This window comes from Bemisia tabaci, chromosome 5 (assembly GCF_918797505.1).
Source record: "Bemisia tabaci chromosome 5, PGI_BMITA_v3".
In the NCBI taxonomy this organism is placed as follows: Eukaryota; Metazoa; Arthropoda; class Insecta; order Hemiptera; family Aleyrodidae; genus Bemisia; species Bemisia tabaci.
In genome coordinates, this window is record NC_092797.1 from 50,110,491 (window position 1) to 50,134,989 (window position 24,499).

Consider the following 24,499-nt stretch of genomic DNA (forward strand, 5'->3'; position numbering starts at 1 on the left):
AGCGACGCAGTGACGACTAAACAGAGATGCAAAATTTCATGGAACTATATAAAATGCAATTTGGTTTTACGGGCGGATTGAAGCGGAGAGCCTACTTGCATCAGCGGGGATTACTGAAATTGATAGATAAAACGACAGACAAAGTAGACAAAGGAAAAATGGAGCGATCCGATTGGTAGATGCGGATTGCGGGTGGTTGCAATGAACCAAGGAGGTAAGGTATAGACAAACTAATGGCAAACCAACAGGGAACCGAGTAGTCCATCATTTTCCAACTTACAATTAGTCTACGACAACCGCCCGTTTCGACCAAAAGTAGACTACGGCGGAAAATCATCAACTAACTGTAGGGTTTCTGGGTTGCCGTTTTTGTCTATAACTTATACCTCCTTCGTTCATTGCAATCATCCGTCTCCAGCAATAAGATCGCTCCACTTCCCCTTTGTCCTCTTTATCCATATGTTTGTCTATCAATTTCAATGATCAGACCCCTGTGCACTCGGGCAAGCGCGGTACTCGTAATTTGCACAATGAAACGTGTGTGCAACGGTGTAGAGATTGAAGTATTCCTACGATGTCGAAGGCGCTATTTATGGTGCGCGCATTTTTTCCGCGCTGTGATTCATATTCGTGGCGTCAACTAATTAAAAGTAGCAGACGTGCAGCCATTTTGCTGAAAAATCTGCAAGTGCTTTGATTTTCATAGTAAAATTAAAAATGTATAACTTACAACTCTCACACTGATTATTGTGTAAATAACTGCGCTAATGTATTGTTAATTTTACCGAGACTGCTCGTACTTCACTTCGACTGCGCTGATTTTTTTTGTCAAAATTTCTTCTCCCGCGCAAATTTTCTGCTAAGAGTCGCTATTTGATTGTGCGTAGGGAGATATTATATTTTAGTTTCCGCCAATAGGATCGCTCCCTTTTCCTTTGTCTTCTTTTCTATCGTTTTGCCCATCAATTTCAATAAGTAGCTCGCTGTTTCGATGGGGTCCTCGGAGTGTCGTCTGTTAAAACCACGCGATGCAACCAACCGGATCGCTCGATTTTCCCTACATCTCCATTGTCTATCAACGTCAATACTGCCATGCTAAGGAAGATCGCCGTATGAACATTCGAGAGTTGCCAAATTTACTACGACAAAAGTTTTATTGTGGAGGAAAATCGTGCATATTTTTCCTTGAATTTTTCAGACCCTTAAATAAAATTACAAACATTGTATTTAGCATATGGGTGGTTTTTATACGAGGATTAAAAGTAAACAAGTGGTACGGAATATAACAAAATAATATGAAGTATGCAAAACGATTATCCGGGTACCGGAACTTGGCTGTTTTGAAAAAGCCTTCAAATGCGGCGTGATACCTCACGCATCCCGGAGAGTTCAAATAGTTGTATCATTGCGCCGTAAGAATGTGACGGAAGATTAAAATTGAAAAAGCCTTAATGCACGCTGGCCTTTTCGAGTTCCGTTCACAGTTTTGCAGTCATGAGTGCATAGCTTAAGTGCGCTTCAGCTAGAATTGTATTTCGCAAATGGGTGGTTTTTATACGAGGATTAAGAATAAACAAGTGGTTAGAAATGAAAACAAAATAATATGAACTATGCAAAACGATATCCGGGTACCGGAACCTGGCTGTTTTGAAAACGCCTTCAAATGCGGCGTGATACCTCACGCATTCCGGAGAGTTCAAATAGTTGTATCATTGCGCTGTAAGAATGTGACGGAAGATTAAAATGGAAATAGCCTTCATGCACGCTGGGCTTGTCGATTTCCTTCGACAATTTTGCATTGGTGAATGTATAGCTGAATTGCGCTCCAAGCTAGAATTATCATGTAAGAAATTGGCAGAAAAATATTCAAAAATTTTACGATAGTTGGACCGCGTTAAACAGAAAGGAACCAAGCCACATCAGCTATTGCCAAATTTAATCGGGCAATTTAATTTTTTACATGAAAACGGTTGTGCGGATTTTTGTGCAAATTTCAGTGAATTTTCTCCATAATACAAGGCAAATTCCTTAAAATTTTCAAAGGAATCTGCGCAGACGTTCTCTCGTAATAAATTAAATTTCCCTGTTAAATTTGGCAATAGCTGATGTGGCTTGGTTCCTTTCTGTTTAACGCGGTCCAGTTAGTGATTTGCCAGAGAAAATTTGGCAACGCCTGAAGGTTCATACGGCGTTTTTTCCTTAGCACGGCAGAATAATGAGCCCGCGCAGAAGGATTGGAAGACGATATCGATCGCTCCGTCCAGGAAGTCCCGGGATTAAAATAAAATGCAGCTCTGAGCTGTGCTGTAATCCTGGGGTTGTCGACACGGTAGGGATTTTCCTTGGAGAGGAGGCAGGATACTGGAGACAAGCTACAAGCTGGAGTGGCGCGCGGCGTGTTCAAGTGCGGTTCATCCGAGCGCCGAACGGAAACCGGGATTGGACACGACCTGCGACCCCCGTAACAGTCGTAATACTTACATTCACGCAACAGTCGCTCACTTCACAGTTGCCATTTTAATCCATTCAATTAGCTCGAGAGATAATTAGTCCTCACGGCCATGTTTTCTCCCGAGATTATGTGGCATACCCAGATTGTTTTTTAATTAATTTGTGTCGGTTGGGTTTGATGGGAACGGGAGCAGCTCAGAGTGGCCAGGTAACTATATTGGGGGAGTGTACTGCCGTGCTAAGGAAGAACGACGTATGAACATTCGAGAGTTGCCAAATTTCCTCCGATAAAATGTTTATTTTGGAAGAATGTTATGAATATTTTCCTTTGAAATTTTCAGGAGCTTTGGATGAAATTGCGAACAAAATTATCTGGAAAGCTGAAAGAAAAATATTCACAAGTTTACCAGGAAATCCGTGTTTTATCAGAGGAAATTTGGCAACGCCTGAAGGTTCATACGGCGTTTTTCCTTGGCACGGCAGTGTAGGTCTCCGGTGTGCCACGTTCCATCAACTTGTGCACAGAAAAAAAAAATGGTTGAAAAACATTTTTCAGATGAAGACACCATTTTCTTTGATTTTAAGAAAATATCGTTGAGGTTACAAGTTAAATGAGTTTTTCCTGAAAAAATCTTTCATTAGAAAATCTTTTTTTCTTCACAAAAATCAATTCAACGACTCCAACATTTTTTTTTCTAAATCAAAGAGAATTCTTTCTCTTCAATTCGAAAAAATGTATTCAACATTTTTTTTTTCCGGTGTCCAGTTATATTTCTCGTCTCTTAGAAGAGAGTGCGTAACTCTATTCCAATAAGTTAAAAATTGACCTGAGCCAAATTTATTACAGATCTATGATTGTGAAATTTCTGTCCATAAGTTTGCTAATTTTTGTGGGTAGTCAGCAGAGTAGTCAGTGAAATCCTAAGTCAGAAATTCCCAACAGTCTCCTTGTAAAAATACACTCGGCGAGTTTAAATTTTGGAATGGTGAAATGTAGGAGAAAATGTGAAGGATCCCCCACTATGCCTCCTCGATCCTTCTCTATCATCAACTAATGAGAGAAATTGAGTGCGCCTTCATTTCTACGGTTATGTAAGAGAGGGTACAGAGAAGTCAAAATAGTTGCATCACGCTTTTCACTCTTAGAGCGGGAGTCATTTTGATTCGGACCACCTTACAGCGAGAGCCAACAAGCTGTTGCCACTGGAAGATTCCCTTTTTCTGTTTCACTCGATAAAACAAAGAGTCAAGACACAAGGAGACAAAAAAGGGGAAAAAATAGAGAAAGAAAGAGAAACCCAAGTTTTACAACAGATAGTGGAAAGAGAGTTCCAACTTTCAATCAAGAGATAGTTTAACTTAGGACAAATTTTTAAAGTTGTTTACTGCTTTCATGTCAACTTTTGAAGTCCAGAAAAAGACAGAGAGAGAGAGAGTAGGACCACCATGAAGGTAAATGTCCCATGTCAAGTCTTATGTTCCAGCTTCACAAAATCATTAGCATTTTCCGAAGCACATAGGGTGACGTGGCGTGCTTTACGATATATCGATTGCTTCGCCACTTAAACCTATGAAAAAGATCGATTATCAGGATTTTCGCAGCGAACACCTTGATAATCGATTCTTTACCATAGCTTCAAATGGCGAGATATCGATAATCGATCATTCACGCCACGCCACCGGTGGCGGCGTTTGACGTGTGCGGGCGCTGCTAATGAGACGTCATTGATGATCCGTCACTGATTTTTGAGCTGTTACAAGCACGCTTAGTATTTTCGTGTCTTTGCACTCAATCGGAACACCTGTCTGTTTTCATTTCCCCATTCATTTTCATTTCCACATGCGAGGATCCTTGCCTGTCGTAAAAACGCGATCTTCAAGCGTATTTGCCTTGGTAAGATCCTTTAAAAAATTTCAACCGAAGACTAGATTTTGCGATTTAGGCAAAACTCCTACATGCCGAGCTTGTTATAAAGCAAAAATTGTTAAGAAAATTGAAAAATGTTAAGAAAAATGATTAAGATAGTTCAGTCAATGATGTATTTAAAGAGCATGGTCTGAAGATTCGTATGACAATTATTAGTAAAAATGTAGCTCAGTATTGTAGTTTAATTTAAACAGTTTTTTTATTTTTATTTTGAGGTGAAGTTCCACAAACCGTTTAAAAACTAGGCACATTTTAGCATCATTTACTTACTTTACGCAACAATTTCAGTAAAATAAAAAATTAATAAAAAATTTACCATCGTCCAAGCTCAATTAATAGTCGAGGGGCCATCCTCACCTTTGAATCTACGATAAAAAATGAAACAGACCGGAGAGGGAGGGTACGGAAAGTTTCGAAAATAGAAGACAAAATGAAACGGATGAGGAGGACCCTTCTTTATGTTCTAAACTTTAAAGTCGCAGTATTATTATGTTCATTTATTAATTAGAGGAGAATAAACTGGGCTTCAGAGGGAGTAAAGTTGCTTAGTGCTACCAAACTACTTTTCCTAAATTTAAGGACACGCAAACAATAAAAGAACACTTTTTCATTTTATCAACGTCGTTCTTGGCGACACCAACGAAGTTAATCTTGCTGTGATGGTGCCATTAATTACAATCCGTCCACGTTAATCTTTGATTCGATCCCTGATAGGTTTGAAGTTAATTTTGGTCGGGAAGCCAAGGTTTTTCGAGACAGACAAATGCATGACCGTGTCGACGAAGTGCATTTAGTATCTCCAATCTTATGACATCGCCAAGGTTTACTGCCCAGCTAGGCATAAAAACTGTGAGCATCCACATTTCAACGTCGGATAGCCCCTCCCCCCTCCCCCTGCCATCTTGATACCTAGTTTTTTTCGTTGTGGAGTGTAAGTAGTTCACTCCTCCGTCTTTTTTAATACTACTCTGGCACTGAAAATCGTAATTTAAAGGTTAATTTAAAGGTAATTAATGAAAAAGACTAGACCATCAATCTACCGTACTGAGGGAAAACGTCTTGTGAGACTTCAGACGTTGCCAAATTTTCTTTGTTAAAATACTGATTTTCGAAAAAATCTGTGAAGAGATCTTCTCCAATTTTCCGGAGAATTTTTTTCACAATCAGATCTAAATTGTCTAAAACTCTATCTGAAAAAATATTCACTTCGTTAAAAAATCAATATTTTACCGGAAGAAATTTGGCAACTCTCAGATGTTCATACGGCGTTTTTTATCACTGCAGTGAAGTCATATCAGTTACCACGCAACTTTCAATTCTGGTGTTTTTCCTTTCTCTGAAAGCTGAATCTATTGACTCTCAACCCCACACGGTTTTACGACTTAAAGGACGTACACATTTCAGAGAGTCTACGAGTATTTATTATTTGGAAAGTTTATACTGATAAGACTACAAAATCTATTGCAGCTTATACTTAACATTTGGTTTCTTGGTTTTGCTTATTTCTAAAAATTCACCCCTATAAGAAGGGACCTATCGATAAGGGCCGTTTTTGGGCCCACCCTCGCTGAATTTTCTCAACTCTACGCTTTTTTGCTGAATTTAGGTCGACGTGCTACGGAGTACATCATGATTTGGTCATTTTCCATCTCTTACTATGTCTAACAATGGCCTGAACATGAGCTTGAAGCCCGATTTTGAAAAAAATGCGGATTTTCCGGCATTCGAACGCAAAATCTCTAAACTTGCTTTTTCCATCAAAATCTGCCTTCAATTCATGATTGAGCCAGTATTTAACCTGAAAATAGACCGACAATGACCAAATTATGATGCATTTGATAAGAAATAGACCCTCAATGAGCAAAAAACCATAGAGTTGAGAAACTTCAGACGGGTCCAAAAACGGCCCTTCTATCAATACCCCTTCATTCAAAACAGAATGCAGTCTAGTTTTCAGTCAAAAAAGAATAAAACACGAGGAGAGATCAGGCAAAGACTATTGTAGTTAGGCCAATTCTAGTTAAGCGTTCAATTCGTCGCTCATCTGGCGTAAGGACTTATCTCAACGTCGAAGAGAACCGTGGGAAGCATTGAGTTATATGGACATCAGGGCTCACATGGAAATGGAGATGTTGCATGTGTGAGAAATTTGCGATTTGACTGTTGTTTCTGATGTAAAAGTTCGCGAGAAACACGATGGTGCCACTGGTTTTCTCTGAAATCATCTCCCAAGCTCAAAAAAAGCTCTCAAAGTGAGGCCAGAATGGAGGGGATATCCCGCCCTACCCTGAGAGTCCACCTCTACATCAAAACAAACTCTCCATGCAAAGATAGGGAGTAAATACATTGACAGGGCTGCCACTTCATTTGGGAACTCCATAACTGAAAACACGGCAACCCTGCTAATGTATTTGCTCCCTATCTTTGCATGGAGAGTTTGTTTTAATGTAGAGGTGGCCTCTCAGGGTAGGGCGGGATATCCCCTCCATTTTGGCCTCACTTTGAGAGCTTTTTTTGAGCTTGGGAGACGATTTCAGAGAAAACCAGTGGCACCATCGTGTTTCTCGCGAACTTTTACACAAGAAACAACAGTCAAATCGCAAATCCCTCACACATGCAACATCTCCATTGGGAGGTAGCGACGCGACGGTTTTTCCTCGCACGACGGCTTTCCGGGTCCTCCGGTGACGTCACAGCCGAAAATGAAATCTCGGTTACGAGGCCCGAGAGGACCCGTCACAAATCGCGGCATGTCCCGGGTCCCGGGTTTGGAAAGTTACGGGGGACGTTGAGTAACTGATCTGGTGCATTCCTCGGGGACCATCATCGGATCGTGACTCGGTCCTCCGGCTGCCAGCGGTGCTAGCTGCTTGCGGTTTTCGCTCGCCGGCGGGGACGCCGTTCGACGATGCCAAATCGTTCGCAGGTATTCTGCCGTGCTAAGGAAAAACGCCGTATGGACATTCGAGGGTTGCCAAATTTCCCTCAATAAAACGTTTCTTTTTGAGGAAAGTTATGAATATTTTCCCTCGAAATTTTCAGACACTTCAGATCAAATTACTAACCAAATTATCTGAGAAATGGACCACTAGACAAGGTACGAATTTAAGCATTCTGATACATTTTTCTTAATCAGAATTTCACGTAAAACAAGATTTGCGCAACGAAAATAACTGAAACCAACTCCTAACGGAGATATTAACATTTTCATTTCACATTGGTTACGAGGAATTTGAACCGCTCGCTCACAAGAAACTCAAAGCTCTACGTGAGTCAAATCGCGCACTACAACGGTTTCAGCAAGCTTCTCAATCGAGCCATGTTCATTTCCCACCATGTGTTTTTCAAACTATAAGTAATTTGCTATAGCTGAGCCAAAGCGTCAAGATCGAGGTTGCCAGATTTTTATATCGCAGAGACTGTCATGATAACGTTCAGCGCGCGATGTGAATCACGTAGAGCATTGAGTTTTCATGAGCGAGTGGTTTGAATTCACGTATCAGGAATCATTAAATATCTTCGTAAGGAGTTAATTTCGGTAAAATTCATTGTGCGCCTCGTGTTTTACGTGAAATTTTGTTGAAGAAACATATATCAAAATGCTGAAATTCGTACCTTGTCTAGTGGTCCATTGACAGAAAAATATTCATGAGTTTACCAGGAAATTCGTGTTTTATCCATCGAAATTTGGCAACGCCTGAAGGTTCATACGGCGTTTTTCCTTAGCATGGCAGTATTCGCCTCCGTTATTGTCTTCGGGATTGTCACGTCGCTGCTTGGCTGACAAAAGAACGTAACTGCAATTGAAGATGAGCCTGATAAATAATTGAGTTTTATGAACGACAGGGCTGATCGCGAATTGTAGCTATGTCCTTATGTCAAGAGGGCGACGATGTGATTGGGAAGGAACCCCAGGAAAAGAAGTGCGGTTGGTCCCCTCCTGTATTTCCTAATGCTCAATTATTCAGAGAAAGGAACCAACTGTTGAGTGATGCTTCTTATGGAGAAGAAATATTCGTTACTCGTCACTCTTACAATACTCATAGTGGATTCAAAGTTCTACTTAATTTTCACGTAGTGGTTACGATGTCACCTCTGTGTTTATGCGGCATTGTTTCCTGAAACGGAATATAATTGTTACTTGCCTCAGAGGTAAAAGTGCAACTACGACGAAAGATCTTGGTTGTAGGTTTACGAACCGGAAAGTTCTGTAGGTGTTTTTTTTTTTTTATTCGGAGACAGACTGAGGTTTCGGTTGAGCTTGAACTTCAGTTCCGTATGAAGTGAAGACTAGGTTCAATCAATTGAAAAGCTTTGGTTCACATGAGATTTTCCATATCGATTTAAGCTGAACCATCAGTTTTGTCGATTGAAGCGATCCAGTCGGTTGGCTCGACTGAAGTGGTCGTTCGCTTGATTGCGGGCTGATTTTTGCAATTGATAGCATGGCCGGATTCACCTACATGCCACCCATGGGCCGCCTGTATTTTGCCGCCCCCTTCTCATTCGTTTTGAAACTCGATAAAAACCATCAAATGAACGTGTCAGCGGGGGAGGGGTGCATAAGACGCATTTAGTCGTGTTGAACACATTTCTTGGGAAAGCCCTGTCAACACCACTAGCAAAAGTTCACGGAGCTTTGCGTGAAAGTTAAGTTCCGTAAACCTATCTCTGTGTGGACAAGGCCTTCCATTCATAAGAAATGAATGAAAAAATTATGAAAGAACAAACATGAATGTGGATCAATGATTTTGACTTCCGCCGCCGCGCCGCGCAGACCGCACTGTGTTTGATGCAATGCGTGAAGTATTCGTGCAGTCTTGTAGGCGTTAATATGTGTTACATGCCGATCGCCGCGCCGAGGGCTTCTCCTTTTTATCTCAAGTCCTCGTTATCATTTCTCTCTAAGGCCCAAATTGCGTGTTTGGTCCCTCTCTCTTAACTCGACTTATTGAAGGTGCTGTCTCTTGTATCACTAAGAGACGACAAAATTAGAAATTACTATACTCTCAGGAAATGAGAGATTTTGTCGCCTTTTCTCGTTTGCAATTTTGTTTTTATAAATACGATTTTTTTTCTTAAGCTTTAAAAATTGCAAATTTTTGCCGCCCCTTAGATTTGCCACCATGGGCCGCGGCCCATTTGGCCACCCCTTTAATCCGGCCCTGATTGATAGACAAAGCTATAGACAAAAAAGGCAGAGAGAATATGGAGCGATCCAGGGGATTGGGTGGGTGGTTGTTACAGTCGAAAGGAGACACTGATGGACTAACTGAGGGGACCTCGTCTCGTGGGTTGCTGTTAGTTTGTCTATTACGTACCTATCTAGTTTAGCCATTCCGACCACTCCACCAATAGGATCCCTCATTTCCCCTTCCTCGATCTCATTTGTCTATTGCTTTGTCTATAAATTTGAGTAACAGCCTAGGGATGGAATTATTCTATTTTGTTCTCGTGAAGTGGTGTTTTACCGCTACCACGTGGCGACGAAGGGCACGATAGATGCACACGACACGGCACGCAGCGTGTGACAACGACAACCCGCGCCACCGAAACGAGACCTGATGCCTGCTGCTTGATGGCTTGATGCATCGATGACGATGGTCACACGCTTTGATTCTATCAGCGGCAACGACATCGTCCCCACCCCCGCCGCCGGGCAAATCACGAGCTGTGCGAATTTCTTGCATTTTCTTCCGGCCCGAAAGTTATCATTACGCGAGGACAATACGGCCGCCAACATGTGTCAAGTCACCCACGTTAATGGCGTTCCCTTGTTAACCGTTCTCCGTTCCCCGCTCTTATCTCTCCCATCTCCGCTCCTCCTCCTTGGACGATTTTTTCTCCGCGTCTTTGTTTTTCCTTCGTCTCCCCCCGCGCCCTTTTTCTGTCTCGCGCCTTGTCGACAAATCGTGTGAAAAATCCGTCTTTTGTCGCTTGGATTGTAATTGAAATGATGCAAGAGCGGACAATGGTGTCATCGCAGCAGACGGATTGTGACTAGTCTTATTGTCCCTCGTGCGTCTGGTCTGGGGCTCGAGGCGAGTTGAGCTCGAGACTGTCCCAACATTTACAGTTTGATTTGGCCATCGAGTGGTGCAATGAAAAACACTGTGACTGCAGGCAACCATGGGATGTTTTCATTAAGGAAGAACTGCCTTTTCTAGGAAACGAAGGCCTACATTATTGATTATAATCAATTTTATAGGATTTTTTAAACAAAAAGTGTGCATTCTTTGTAAATATCGATTAGATTTCAGCTCAGAGTGCTGCACTTCCAGCGGGGCCGATCATTAAAACTATAATAAACAAAGAAGACTATAGAATAGTGTTGCTATCCTATTAGTCAAAACGGGTGGATAGTCTATTACTTACCTCCTTTGAGCATTGCAACCACCCGCTACCACAATTAATAGGATCGCTCCAGTTTTTCCTTGTCTTTATTCATATAGCTTTCTCTATCAATGCTTAACAATCAAGCTGCTGACATGAAATCAATAAAGCCACTTTTTATGAATTCAAAATTAAAATTTTTCGATATTTGATCATCCGAACAATTTTCAAGAGCCTCCACGACGAATCTTGACAATTTTACAAGATGCGAGCGGAGAATTCGTTGAATTAAAGTATTCGTTAGAAAGCCCTCTACATTGAGTCAAAAATTGTAGTTTTTAATTGCAAAATGAAGTCCAATTCTTGCACTGACTGCTCTCCTCTCGTACTAGAAATGAAGTCTCTTGGATCCAGAATCCAGACCCTTCTTCCAAGAAATCGACAAGGAAAACCTACTCTTGTCTCACACGAATTTTCGCTTGAATCGAGAGCCCACCCTCTTAGTTCAAGTGGATTTTCTTTTGATCTAAACAAAAATCCGATGGGATCAAGAGTATATTCTACCTTGTCAAGTTTTTTCAGAGTCTGAAATCTGGATCCAAGAGACTTTCATCCAGTGCGGCGATCCTGTGACGCAAAGGCGTATCTCAATTTCCACGCGAGTCCTGTTTTACATATAAATCCATGCCTCCTGGGGCTCATACAGAAATCGAGACACACTGGAAAAAAAAACACCTTGGATCTAGAGTCCAGACTCTTGAAAACATTGACAGGAAAAAATACTCTTGATTCAATCGGATTTTCGCTTGAATCGAAACAAAATCCGCTTAAATTAAGAGGCTTGGCTCTTGATTTAAGCTAGATTCTGATTGAATCAAGAGTATTTTTTCTGGTCGATGTTTTTAAGAGTCTGGACTCTAGATCCAATGTGTTTTTTTTCCCCACACGGAAAATTATAAAATGTTGATTTAACATTTATAAACCTGGAAAAGTGTGCGAGATGTGTCAAATGTTGATTTTACATTAAAAACTGAACTTTACTTTTGAATATGTTCATTTAACCGACATTTTCATTTTTTCAATGTAAAAACAGTATTTGAATCTTCTCGCACATTTTTTTAACATTATAAATGCCAAAGCAACATTTAATTTTTTTCCGTGCAGTGTACGCCTTACGTTAGAAGGACGACGTTCAGACACTGTGCAGTGCTCTATCTACATCTCCTCGGGTTCGACTCAACAAAGGCGAAAAGAATGGAAGCGGCCACGCTGGTTGGCGATAGGAGGGAAGGAGGGCGGCTGGGGCAGCGGCGCGGGAAGTGGGCATTACTCGGAGAAGTTTATTCAGTGCTCTCTATTGAGAGTGTGAGCGGTGCTGCATGAAGCTGGAGCAAACTCCTCGGCGTCCGTGTCGCGTCCGGCGTCCGTCACCTCCTGTCGCACTCGCGTCGCTGTCGTTGTTCCCGAGAGCGTGGCCGCTGCGGCAGTGGCGAGTCAAGTGGGCTGTGGAGTGGCCGCGGACGCCGCGGCAACGCGACGCGACTCGACGCGCGACGCCACTGGGGTGGACGTGGACGAGGAGGTGGAGGGAGTTGCAGACTGCGTCGCCTTACCGTCGCACAATGGACGGGCAATGGACCACTAGACAAGGTACGAATTTAAGCATTCTGATACAGGTTTCTTAACCAGAAATTTCACGTAGAACACGATGCACACAACGAAAATTACTGAAAATCAACTCCTAACGAAGATATTCAACGTTTTATTTCACATTGATGACGATGAATTTGAACTGCCCGCTCACAAGAAACTCAATGCTCTGCGTCGAGTCACATCGCGCGCTACAACGGTTTCAGCGAGCTTCTTCATCGAGCAATGTTCAATTCCCATCATGATGTTGTTCAAACCACAAGCAAATTTGCTATAGCTGAGCCAAACCGTCAAGATTGAGGTTCCAGATTGTTATATCGCAGAGACTGTCATGATAACGTTGTAGCGTGCGATGTGAATCACGTGGAGCATTGAGTTTTTCATGAGCGGGTGGTTTGAATTCACACATCAAGAATCATTAAATATCTTCGTAAGGAGTTGATTTCGGAAATTTTCGTTGTGCGTACTGTGTTCTACGTGAAATTTTGGTTAAGAAACATGTATCAGAATGCTGAAATTCGTACCTTGTCTAGTGGTCCATTCACGGCACGCCACTGCTGGCTCGATTTGCGGAGTTGCCGACTTCCGGTCACACTCAGTCATCCGGTCATCCGATCGGCTTTAAATGGAAATCTATCCTCTACGTCAATGCTTGAACCTTGCCGTGATTTTTGTCCTCCGTGCGGAAAAAATTTCATGAAAACTTCAATGAATGATGTTGATTTTTCTCTCAGAAATAAAATAGGAGCGAAGGTTTGTAAACATCGCAAACGAATACGTGGTTTGGGAGTTTTGCCGTTGATGGGAAGAATCAAAGTGGGAGAGGAAGAGGAAGAATAGAAAGAGGGAAGCAGGAAGAAGAAAAGAAAAAGAAAAGAACAGTAAGAGGAATATAAGAAGAGACAGAGGCTGAGAAAGAAGAAAAAGAAACATCGGTGGAGGATTGAGAAAAAGAGAAGGAGAGGAAGAAAATGAAGTAGAAAATAATGAAGAGAAGGAAAAAGGAGGAGAACCACGAAAATGAGGGAGGAGAGGAAAAAGAGAAGAACAATATGGAGAGGAGAAGAGAGGAGACTGAAGTTAGAAAGATGAGGAAAATGAGGAAAATGAGATATAGACGCAGAGGACATAAGAGGACAACGAAGAGGATGAGTAAAAAGAGGAAAATCAGAAAAAAATAAGAAGAGAAAAAGCATGAAGAGACAATAAAGCATCATCGTATTTTTAGAGGTTCATCATCATTCATTATGAGCTTAATCTTTATGTAAAATCAACGATTTGAGGAGGTTTCATAGTTCTCAATACGGGATAAATACAAAGTGGCATACAATACGGAGGGAGGGAGGTCTTACTGGAATAGTTCAAGAATATTTTTGCCGTGGAGGGCTAAAATTTGGTTTTCTGTAGCTCAATGCCTGGTAGACTGTGCGTTGGATAACCGTCTCGAGGACTTGGAGTAGCGTTCCTTGATAAAGAGAGCTCTGACAATGGATTTCTTGGAGGCCTCTCAGGAGGCAAAACAAACTCTCTGATTGGCTCCCTCCAATCATGCCTTATTATATCCTCTATCGCAACATTCAAGGTTTATCCATCTCTTGGTGGAACCTGAACATTTTTACAATCAGTCGGGTATGAGTTCGTGATTTTGAGTTTCCAATATTAAAAACATAAATATTTTGATTCGTCTAGATTTTTACAACTGGTAGAAAGTAATCTACGGTTGTGTGTTGATTGTTAACTAATGAGGTCTATGCGCGTATACCATCATTACCTATACTGCGTTGAAAATAGCAAAATAAAGTAAATTTATTACTTAAAGTATTTATTAATCAAATTAGTGTAATAAAAAGAACAGAAACAACGGCACAGACTTCCGTTTGCCATTTTACATCTCTCAGCAACTGATCTCCGATCGCCAGTAAGGCATTACCCGCAGCATTCAAGTAAATGCAATTATAGACAATTTTTTCAAGTGACTCTATCTAATTTTATACTAGATTCAACTAATTGGTCACTGCAAGTCGCACAACTTTCTGGTTTTAAGGAAAAGAAAAAGGTAAAAGCATAAAAAGCTGTATCGCTACTTTTCTACCCGTGCGTTTGAATCTCCGAGGCCGTGTACGATCATTGCAAAAATGGCTAGTTCCTAGAGCCAGAATAAGGTGGGTGCAAAGGGGAAATAGTTTAGAGAGCTGTTTCCTGTCCAATTACTAACTTTCAGCGAGGTATTTTTGTACGTGTATCCACCGATGCCAAATGTGGGCGGTAATAAGTACAGACCCGCTACAGAACTGACCAGCGGGGCCTGGAGTTCGCTACATGTGCGGAGTCTTGCGATTGAAATGGCCGTATCGACATTCTCTTTTTTATAAAAAAAATGGAATAGTTTTCAGAATGACATGGCAACACTGTTCTTCCGCTGATTGCAGATCACTGATCTGAGATTCAATCGACTATACAATGTGCGCTACCGCCAGCCTATTCGGCCCAACGCACAAACGTCTCGACAAGCCACAGAGTTTGACACAGAAATAAGAGGGGCTTTTGTGAGGAACTTTTTCTTTTCCTTGAGATTTTATAGGCAACCTTGCGCGCATTTTTAAGGTGCATCGAGTTTTCTTGGATTTTTTCGATCAGAGTAATCTGAATATCATTTCATTCAATTATATTTTGCCCTATAGCTTTCCTGCTCAAAGTGGGACTTTTGTAAAAAATGAACTTAATCTGTTAAAAACACTATGTTTTTTCCGATGTATTGAAACTCGGAGCATTCATTTTAGCAATCCTCCATACGTAAAACCACTTCTAGGTATAGGAAAATCATAGGTTAAAATTTCTAAAGCAGCAGCCCGTGACAATAGTGATATCAAAACATAGAAGAAAAAACGGGAAACAAAGGTTTTTTTGCTCTCTTCTCTTTGTTTTGATTTTCTCGGCGAACATGTAGTCTGCAGATTTCTATTTGAAATTTTTCTATTTTATTTTTTATCTTCCGACTGAAAATGGCTCAGTATTGAGCCGAAACGTCCCGGATTTTTTTGTGTACTTAATAGCCTTGTTTCCCGTTTTTTCTCCTATGTTTTGATATAGGTAAATCAATAGCAGATTTGTCTTTTCTGACAAAAAGCCGAAGAAATTGGCTCCTCACTGAATTCGGTTGGTCGGTTTAACTAATCTGCTGCGTTTATCATCAAGGGCACTTGGAAATAATGACACACTAATTCCATCGACGTTCACTGCAATTTTTTTGCGCAACAGACGTTAGTGACGAATGTTGAGGGATTAGCTCCAACCACTCGCAAAAATACGCTCCAACAGTAGCACGACTGACAAAACGCAATCGGAACAGGAAAACTGTGCCACTCTCGAATCGAGGATCCCCGATAAAATGTTAATCTAACTGTAATTGTTCAATTTGAAGGATGCGCGCCCGGACCGCCTCGGATAGAATTAGTGCGCAAAAGAAAACATTGAGCGATGTTCGAGGCGGCCAAACAGATTTGCAACGTTGCCACACTTATTTGGGGAACTTACACGGAGAGAAAACCTCCTGTGTGGGACCCGAAGTCGAGGTCATATGCATCTCTGAAGTTTTCTGATCACGTATCTAAAAACTTGAGGTCCAGCTGCCGAAGTTCGGGTCAGACATCTGAAGTCCGTCTATATATACCAAAGGGTTCGGGTCACACATTTGAAGTACTTCGGTACATACCGAAGTGCCTCGATGTCCGACCCGAACTTCGGCAGCTCGACCTCAAGTTTTCGGATGTGTGATCAGCAAACTTCAGAGATCCATACCTCAACTTCGGGTCCCATGCACGAAGTTTTTCTCTCCGTACTTTGAGCAACAAGACAAATGGGTCTGAGGTAGGGTGGTAGGAGTGGATGGATCGGATTCGATAGTGGCTCAATGTATCGTTTGGTTCAAAACAGTAGAACATAACAGCAAACAAAAATTATAGGATTTAAGTTGGAAAAGCTGAATATGAGAAAATTCCTAACAATTTCACTTTTCATTGCCATATTGTACACAAAAGAACAAAAATCTATCACAAGAAACCAGTTCCCTCAGATTGCTCAATTAAATTTCGAGGCTATGTTTACACGTTAAACCAATCGATATCGATACAATCTCACCTGTTAGATGTATCGAATACGACTTATTGGGTCCTTTCCCACGGGACGGGCCCCGCCAAGAATACAAAATATCGATAATCGATCATTCACGCCGCGCCACCGTCTACGAGATTACTTGGAAAGTGGCGAACGGGGGCCCTGGGGCCCTGAAGGACCTCTTCGTTCAAAATTTAGGAAGCAATCGTCCCCTAGCCCCTCAGCCCCTGGAATTTACCCCTTCATTTCGTTTTTAACACTTGTTAATTTGCACAATACTGGCAGCATTGTTAAGAGAAATCATGTTTGTTGCAAATAGCTCAAGTAAGAATTTGATTGTACAGGTTTTGGAACTGCACATTTAAATTTACTGAACTTTATTTTAATGTTTATAAATTGATCATAATCAGAATATAATGGGTTAACATTCAGTATTCACTTCTTTGAAATTTTCAAGATTACATTTAATTTTTCTTTTTTTGCTATGATGTAAAATAACACGGTTTTTTTTGTCTGTTCCAGGTTACTTGTAAGTGTCAAATGAACATTGACCCAATTTTAAGCATCGATAAGTGTACGTATGATTCGAATTTTTCCAAATTTCATGAATAAAACTCGATCTATTCCATTTACCCGAAAGAATCCAGAGAATCATCATTGTCTCTAAAGCATTTTTTTTTAAAAATCAAATCTTGAAGATAAAGGGGTTCTGCATAAAATTACAATAGCTGTATTAAATCTTCTTTTTGTTACTATAAAATTTCTATTAGGTCTAGGAATTTTTCGTAGATCTATATGCGTTAGGTTACATTTCCTTCTTAATATTAACACTTTAAAGCGGAAACTCTTAAAATGTTACGATTTGTACAATCATATTCTCCACCAATGGGAAATTCCGCCTGCGCAATATCAGTATTTAGAACGCATGATCAAATTAATGGCATAGGCTTCTTTCCTCAGTGCCCTATACTTCAACGCTGCCGGAGTGAATTTAATTTTTTGTATTATTAGAAGTGTATTACCATAAAATGACCACTTATACCATTCAATCTGACAACATCATGACCGTTTCCTTCTCCAGCGATAATTTTAATGTGCTCACTGCATTTGCCGCACTAAGCGTAAAAGAACAGAGCGATAATTTTAATAGAGGTGCCGCGTATGATTTGCCCTGTGTGAACGAACTCGAGATTTAATATGACTTCGTGAGAGTAAAAAATCCACAATAGCATTATTGTATAGGCGTGAGGCACAGCGTCGCTTAAGTCATAAAAACCAACTGTTCGAAACACAGCGACACGATTAGGATAATGTATTTAGGTTTATATCATTATGCCAATTAAATAAAAGTATCGCATGGCTCCCCTTTCAATGAAATGTATTATTTAACATGATAATATTTATAATATATGAGCATTGCAACTGATATTTGTATGATTGAACACATTTGAGTGTTATCAATATCTTTTTTGGCTGGAAAAAATATTGAAGAATAATGTCTAATTTTAGATCAAAGAACCTATTTTAGTAGGAGATTACAGATGACAGGTTCTTGATCCGGTGCTTTAATGAGGAAACGATGATCTTATCTTGTCATTTATTGTCACCATCAAGTATTGTTCATGGGATTTCAGTTAAATTCATGGCATTATTTGGAAGATCATTGATTGACCGGAGACAAACAAAGATTACGGGAAATATGCATTCTGAGCACTTCTAAGGGTGGAAAAAAAAGAAATCTGCGACTTTTCCTGGCTTTCCGGCATCATTCCATATTGTTATCACCGGGAGGAATCGGTTCTTCAATTTTTATGTCATTATTTTTTTGCTTCCTGATCGGACAAGGGGCCAGTATCACACCGAAAAGTCCTGCACATTATGTCATAATGTTTAGCCCACGTGACCCATATTGCTATACGTTGCTGTTTCTTCAAGTTCTTTGGATCATTGGCGGAATTAGGAGAAGTTGAGGGAACCTGATAACCCCCCTCCTCCGAATTATTTTTGGTCCTCTTATAGGAAAATGTAAGACATTTTTCAAATTTATTTTGTGACATTGTTATCCTTGATTACAAGTTTTCTTAAGTTCTCTCATTCCTTTTTAAGTTCAGCTTAAAATCGCTCCTATATGTTGGCTTAATTTCTCAATTTTTTCTGAAGAACTCCCCTTTCCTTGAGCAAGAACTGGGAGAGTGACCATGCACATACTGACCACGGCTAATCTATCTTGGGTACCTTTCTGTGCCCCAGACACCCTCTGTAAATATCCCTTTCCCCAAAAAATCCTAGTTTCGTCCACTCGGGCCATATTATTTACAATTTTCTTGTTTCTACACTGAAAAAAAACTCCGGCCGTGGAAGTCGCACTTACGGGCTATATAGACGTACCTTCCGCGTTCCGGGCTCTGAGGCCGAAAGTTTCGGGCGTACCACCCGGGGCAGTCGAAGCTATACGGCTTCAGCACCCGGAACTTTCGGCCTCTGAGCCCCGAACGAACGGTATTTCTATATAGCCAGTAATTTTTTTTCAGTGTATTATTTTTCATGGCAGAAGTATTCGATAGAGAAATACATATTTCTATGGAAGACGACCGAGGGGTTTTCTCGAGACCCGACAACGGCGATCGGAGTGAAAGTGGAGTTTTGTCCTATCGCAATGTTTACGGGAACTCCGCCTCCGTGGCTCCGCTCTGGACCCCGGACCCGGGGCCCCGGAGTGGCCCCCCGCCCCCCCCCCCCCGCCCGGTATCCTGTCCTATAAATTATAATTCTATCATTCGAGTTATCTCTATTTCGTTGAATTAATGGCACATCACCCGCGCACAATGGCCCCAGCAACGGAAAACCTTCCTCGCAACGTTTCGTCAACCCCCCCCCCCTCCCGATTTTCCCAACCGCGACGCCCGCACTCGCACCCGTCTATCTGTGCGTAATTAATTCCTCTCGCCATTTGAATTTCAGCTCCGCGGACATTGCTCGGTTGCCAAAGTGTCGCCGAAAAACCTCATTTGGTTAATTTACTGTAATGCGCTTTAAATTGAACTCTATTTTGCAATTAGGAATTACTCTTTCTGGCTCAGTTTGCGAACAACATGTGTACCATAAGTTTTCCTATGCACATAAGCTTGTTTACAGATGAGCCAGAAATTGTAGCTCCTCATTTGAAAAATGTTCAAATTATATTCTGTACTTTTTCTCTCTAAACTTCGTCGATTAATTTATTTATTTATCTATGCTTTTAGTGAAACTTAGGTCCAAATGTGCTTCAAATTGCATTTAGAGGAGTTAAGGTTCCTATTATTGATGACCAAATCAGAAACTACGTATCGCTACTGCGGCGTTTCAAAATTTATGCTCTTTTTTATTTTTCCAAAGAAAAACATTCTCTTCCAAAGCTTGAAATTTCTACGTAATATTCTGCCAACAGAGAAGAAAAATCAAGGAGTTTTCATAAATTAAGTTGACTGGCTAGTTTTCCAAAGGAAAAATAAAGTATGATCGGAAGTCTGCAACGTCGCAAAAGGAGATACGTGGTTTCACACTTTAGCTATTGAATATCTGGGAAAAGACTACCGGACCCCGATTATTAGGAAGCAATATGCCCTTGAGCGCCTGAGCCCCTCCCGGGGCCCCCAAAATAACATTTGGGACCTAACTTTTCAAGCGTAACCAGTGCTAGATAAAAATCTCAATAGTTTGGTTGGGAGTCAATTTCAGTAATCTTCGTCGCACAAATCTCGTTCCACGTGAAATCTTGAAGAGGAACTATGTATCAGAATGCTTAAATTCGTACCTTGTTTAGTAGCACATGGAAGGAGCTTGGAGGACAACGCGCATAAGTGCAGTTCTTGCTATTTCAATTAGGAATACGCGTTTAAATTTTAAAAATTGCATGGAGCCTTATGGCGGAGAGAAAGTTTAAACTGACTTTTTGATGCTTAAAAATTGGATTCTCGCGATGAAGTTTTCACAGGAATTGAATTCCAACTAGTTTAAGTTGAAATCATTATTATCTCATTTTTTTCAAAAACTGCACTTATCCCACTTGTCCTCCAAGCCCCTTATTTGAAATGTATGGAATTTTTAGTTCAATTTAGAAACACTGTTTGGCGTGCGGCGGGGGCCCAACCGGGAAATCCACTTCCGCGGGGTGATCTGGGCCAAATTCAAATGAGATAATCTGGAACTATTGCTGCATCCATATTTTCTAGAAAAATGGAAACCAAAGGATTTATGGACACTGATTTATTGTTACACTCGGTGAAATTTTAAAGGATGATATAGGTCATCATGAAGGAATAAACTGTCTGTAATTCAAGTTATTATGACGGATTGATTTCAATTTTATATACGCTTTAAACAAGTTTTACTCCTTATTTTTTTATGGGGGGGGGGGGGGAATCGATGTTTTCACACTCAGAAATGGATAACACCGCGGTGGTACCGCGCAGTTGATAAATGCGGTTTAGATGATGATGAAAACCCCTAAATGCAACTATTTCAGCTCGGTGGTTGTCGGTGTTGCTTATTCAAAAATTGAAGGCGCCCAACTATATTGCTCTAGCACTAGTATACAATGAGTGTTTTGATTGAAGTTTGAAGATTGAAGATTGAAGTTTGATTGAGTTCCTTATGGCATAAGACTTTTCGACCTAGTGCTTATCTTCAGAGCATAAATTACATACCTCACACAATAAATACAAAATTCAAAACAACTTTTTTATCACTAAATAATTATAGTGCATTGTAATTGTTATCAATATGTCAATATCAACAAAGGATTGCCAATTATATGCATCATTATGAAAATGTAGTTCTATCATTGATCCTTCAAGGGACCTGAAACTCTCCCAAGTTCCTTTCAAGAAACTTCTCACGGCACAATACTTCCCAAGTATAGCGTATTATTTAAAATTGTAAGCATTCTTTCTCGATTTACGCACTAGCGGACAATCTCTAGACCGGAAAATCTTTTCAAGACCGATGAAATCAAGCCCAAAATTTGCATACGTGCATCTTATTAGTTCAAAGTGCGATTCGAACAGCGTAAAGTAAATATTTCAACCTGAGCCCTAACAACCGCCCTCTCTCGTGCGGGGCAGGGATCACATTAATTTTACAGATTCCCTTTGTTTCATGCTTCGTTTAAAGAATAGTCTCTTTGCAGAGTTTTCCTCCGATACGTCAAGAATTCACTTCCTTCAACATATTCGCACAACGCGGAATTCATCGTTTCCCGCACGAAAAAACATAACTTCATTCCAAGGCTGCCAAATTAACTCAAGGAGTTAAATTTTTCACGAGATTGTAACCGTGCAATCGTTGTCGAAATAATTTCTGATTTTTGCATGAGATAAGAAGAAAAAACAGTTAAATTCTCAGTCGGGAATTTCCAGGATTTTCCTTGTAAAAGTACAATTTTCGGGGGGAAATTTGGCAACAGTGAAATGTAGTTACGTTCTTTCGTTAGGGAAACGAGGAATTTCGGCCATGGGTTGGCCGGCCGGCCGCGCGCGGAAACACTCCAGAACTCGCTTATCGCACATCATTCCTGTCATTATTAAAAAACAATTTCCGACCCACTCGTACGTCTCCGTTATTAGTTTTAGGCGTCCGAAAAATAGACACCCGTCTTATTGTATTCGCGTGTGAAATTCCTCGCCGCGAGATGGCAGGGCACACCTAACCGGCGGCTTTATTTCCTTGGTTTTGTTACCCGAGTTATCTCATAAATTATATCATAAAGTGTTTTCCCACTGTCCGCTTTCTTCGTGGTTGTTTCTCTAAATTGAGGCTGCACTAAACCAACTGCGAAAGACCTACAGCGCCAACGAGGGCTTCGATCCACAAAAAAAGGGTTAAAGAAGGGGCCTGGAGGAAAAGGCGCATAAGTGCGGTTTTTGGGAAAATTAGATTTTAATGATTTCAAGTAAAGCTAGTAATAATGCATATCGACGGTGTAAGTCGGCAATCACTTAACTCGTTTGCGGTGTCTGAAAATCTCCTCCTCCGTGTTATTTCTTTTAAGGAGAGCAAATTGACATCATTCCTTGAAGTTAATTCAGAATTTTCTTGGCACAGAGAAGAAAAATCACGGCCGTTTGAAACAATTGCCGTTGAGTAGTTTTCCGTTTAAAAAATCAAGTATGACAGGAAGTCTGCGACGTCGCAAATCGAGTTATGTGATTGCCGACTGACTCCGTCGATATTCTGTGGAAAATTTGCTACCTAATTCCAATTTTTAAGCATCAAAAAGACAGTTTGAACTTTCTCTCCGCCATAAAGGTTCATGTAATTTCGAAACTTCGAACACGTATTTCTCGAAACAGAAAAAACTGTATTTATGCGCCTTATCCTCCAAGCCCCTCAAATGTGATCGTAAAGGGGAAACACTAGTGAAGTTTTTATTTTTTTCCTTTAACTATCCCACAATAGTAATCCTGTGCTGTATCATTTAGAGCCTCATCATCCCTTAATAGTCGCCCCTGTAAAACCAACCTCAGGTGCACTCTTCGATTGAGATCATCAAACTCGAGTCGCCTGGCGGGGAAATTATTGAACCCAGGACTTCCTGATTATATTGCAAGCGCTACAACCGCTACATCACAGAGGATGCCCTGGTAAAAATTGGCAGTAGAATCTGTGTTCCAAAATACCATAGACCTACAGCCGGCTGTAAGATTTTCAATAGCTTCTGTAGCCGGCTGTACAATTTCTTATAGCCTTTAATAGCCGATGGCGATTAAGCAACAGCCAGACGATAAAGTTTATGCTAAACGTTACAAAATACGGATACTAGGACTTAGTTAGTTTTTGGACTACAGCTATTTCTTTTTGTGCCGTAGTATCTTGATATCCGTACTTTTGAAGGATGCCTGTCATTCTTAATAAGTTGGAGCGCCTTCAATTTCTCATGATACTGTGCAATACCTCTGGTGTGAAATAGTTGCTTCAAGCACCGTGGCAGGCGGGCAGCAAGCGCGGAACACGCACTGGCGCCCACAAACCTAACAGGGATACTTCACGCATTGCGCAATGCGGGGAGTATCCCTGTTAGGTTTGTAGGCGCCAGTGCGTCGCCGCTCCGCTTTGTGTTATGCTCCAATATTTAATCTCGCGGAGTCAGCGTTTTTCAACTAATGATTTCTAAATGTTTGCACACTCTGTATGGATTATTCTCATTTTAATTGATGAAAAAAAATATGTGTTAAAGGAAAATATAATGTGTGTTTTGTAATTATTAAGATAGTTCCGTATCAAACTTAATGATTTCCAAAGCACACGAATTTCTACACAATTTCTTATAGCCTTTTATAGCCAGTGGCGATAAAGTGTAAGCATAGGAACTATAGCCCGACTGTATACTTTTTTATAGCTTCGTATAGCCCGGCTTCATGATTAACTCAGCTTTCTACGGCCAGCTATATGATTTTCAATAGCCCTCTTTAGTCGGCTATAAGAACTCCTATGGTATTATGAAACGCAGCTCCTATCGCCAATTTTTACCAGGGTGGACATGAGCTAGAGAAGGATGTTGTAAGCGTCGAATTTACGCACAAAAAATTGAAGAATTCAAAAATACAACGGGCAGAGGTGATAAGCCGCAGAATCACCAGTCAAAGGACATAGGTTGTGATCATAGATCAATCAGCCAAGGTGGCGGCAAGTCTCTGTATTACGCGGCTTGTCGCAGAATTATGCGTGATGCAGAGACTCTCTACAGAGAGAAAAAACTCATTTCGAGTACAAGTTTTCCCCTTGGAGATGAGCTGTTTGGCGCAACACCAGTTGCGTCAATCTTGACGCTTTTTGAATTGACGTAACTGGTATGCCAAACAGCATATCTCCAAGGGGGAATATGTATTCAAAATTGGTTTTTTCCCTCTAACAGTGTGTCAATTTTACAAATGTTCAAGCGGAATGAAGCAGTGGCGTGGCATGCTTTGCCATGTATGAAAAAAGATCTATTACCATGGCGTTCGCAACGAATCGATTCTTCACTATAGCTACGAATGGGATAATATC

The 24,499-nt window shown here is 40.8% G+C and overlaps 1 protein-coding gene across 1 annotated transcript in view; it reads left to right on the forward strand.

Annotated features, from left to right (window-relative positions):
* The window catches only part of LOC109032484 (uncharacterized), an 84,745-nt gene that overhangs the window by 25,113 nt on the left and 35,133 nt on the right, over nucleotides 1-24,499 (forward strand). The window contains exon 2 of the mRNA XM_072300876.1: nucleotides 16,997-17,048. The gene's annotated coding sequence lies outside the window, so the exon portion shown is untranslated. The remainder of the gene's footprint in view (nucleotides 1-16,996; nucleotides 17,049-24,499) is intronic.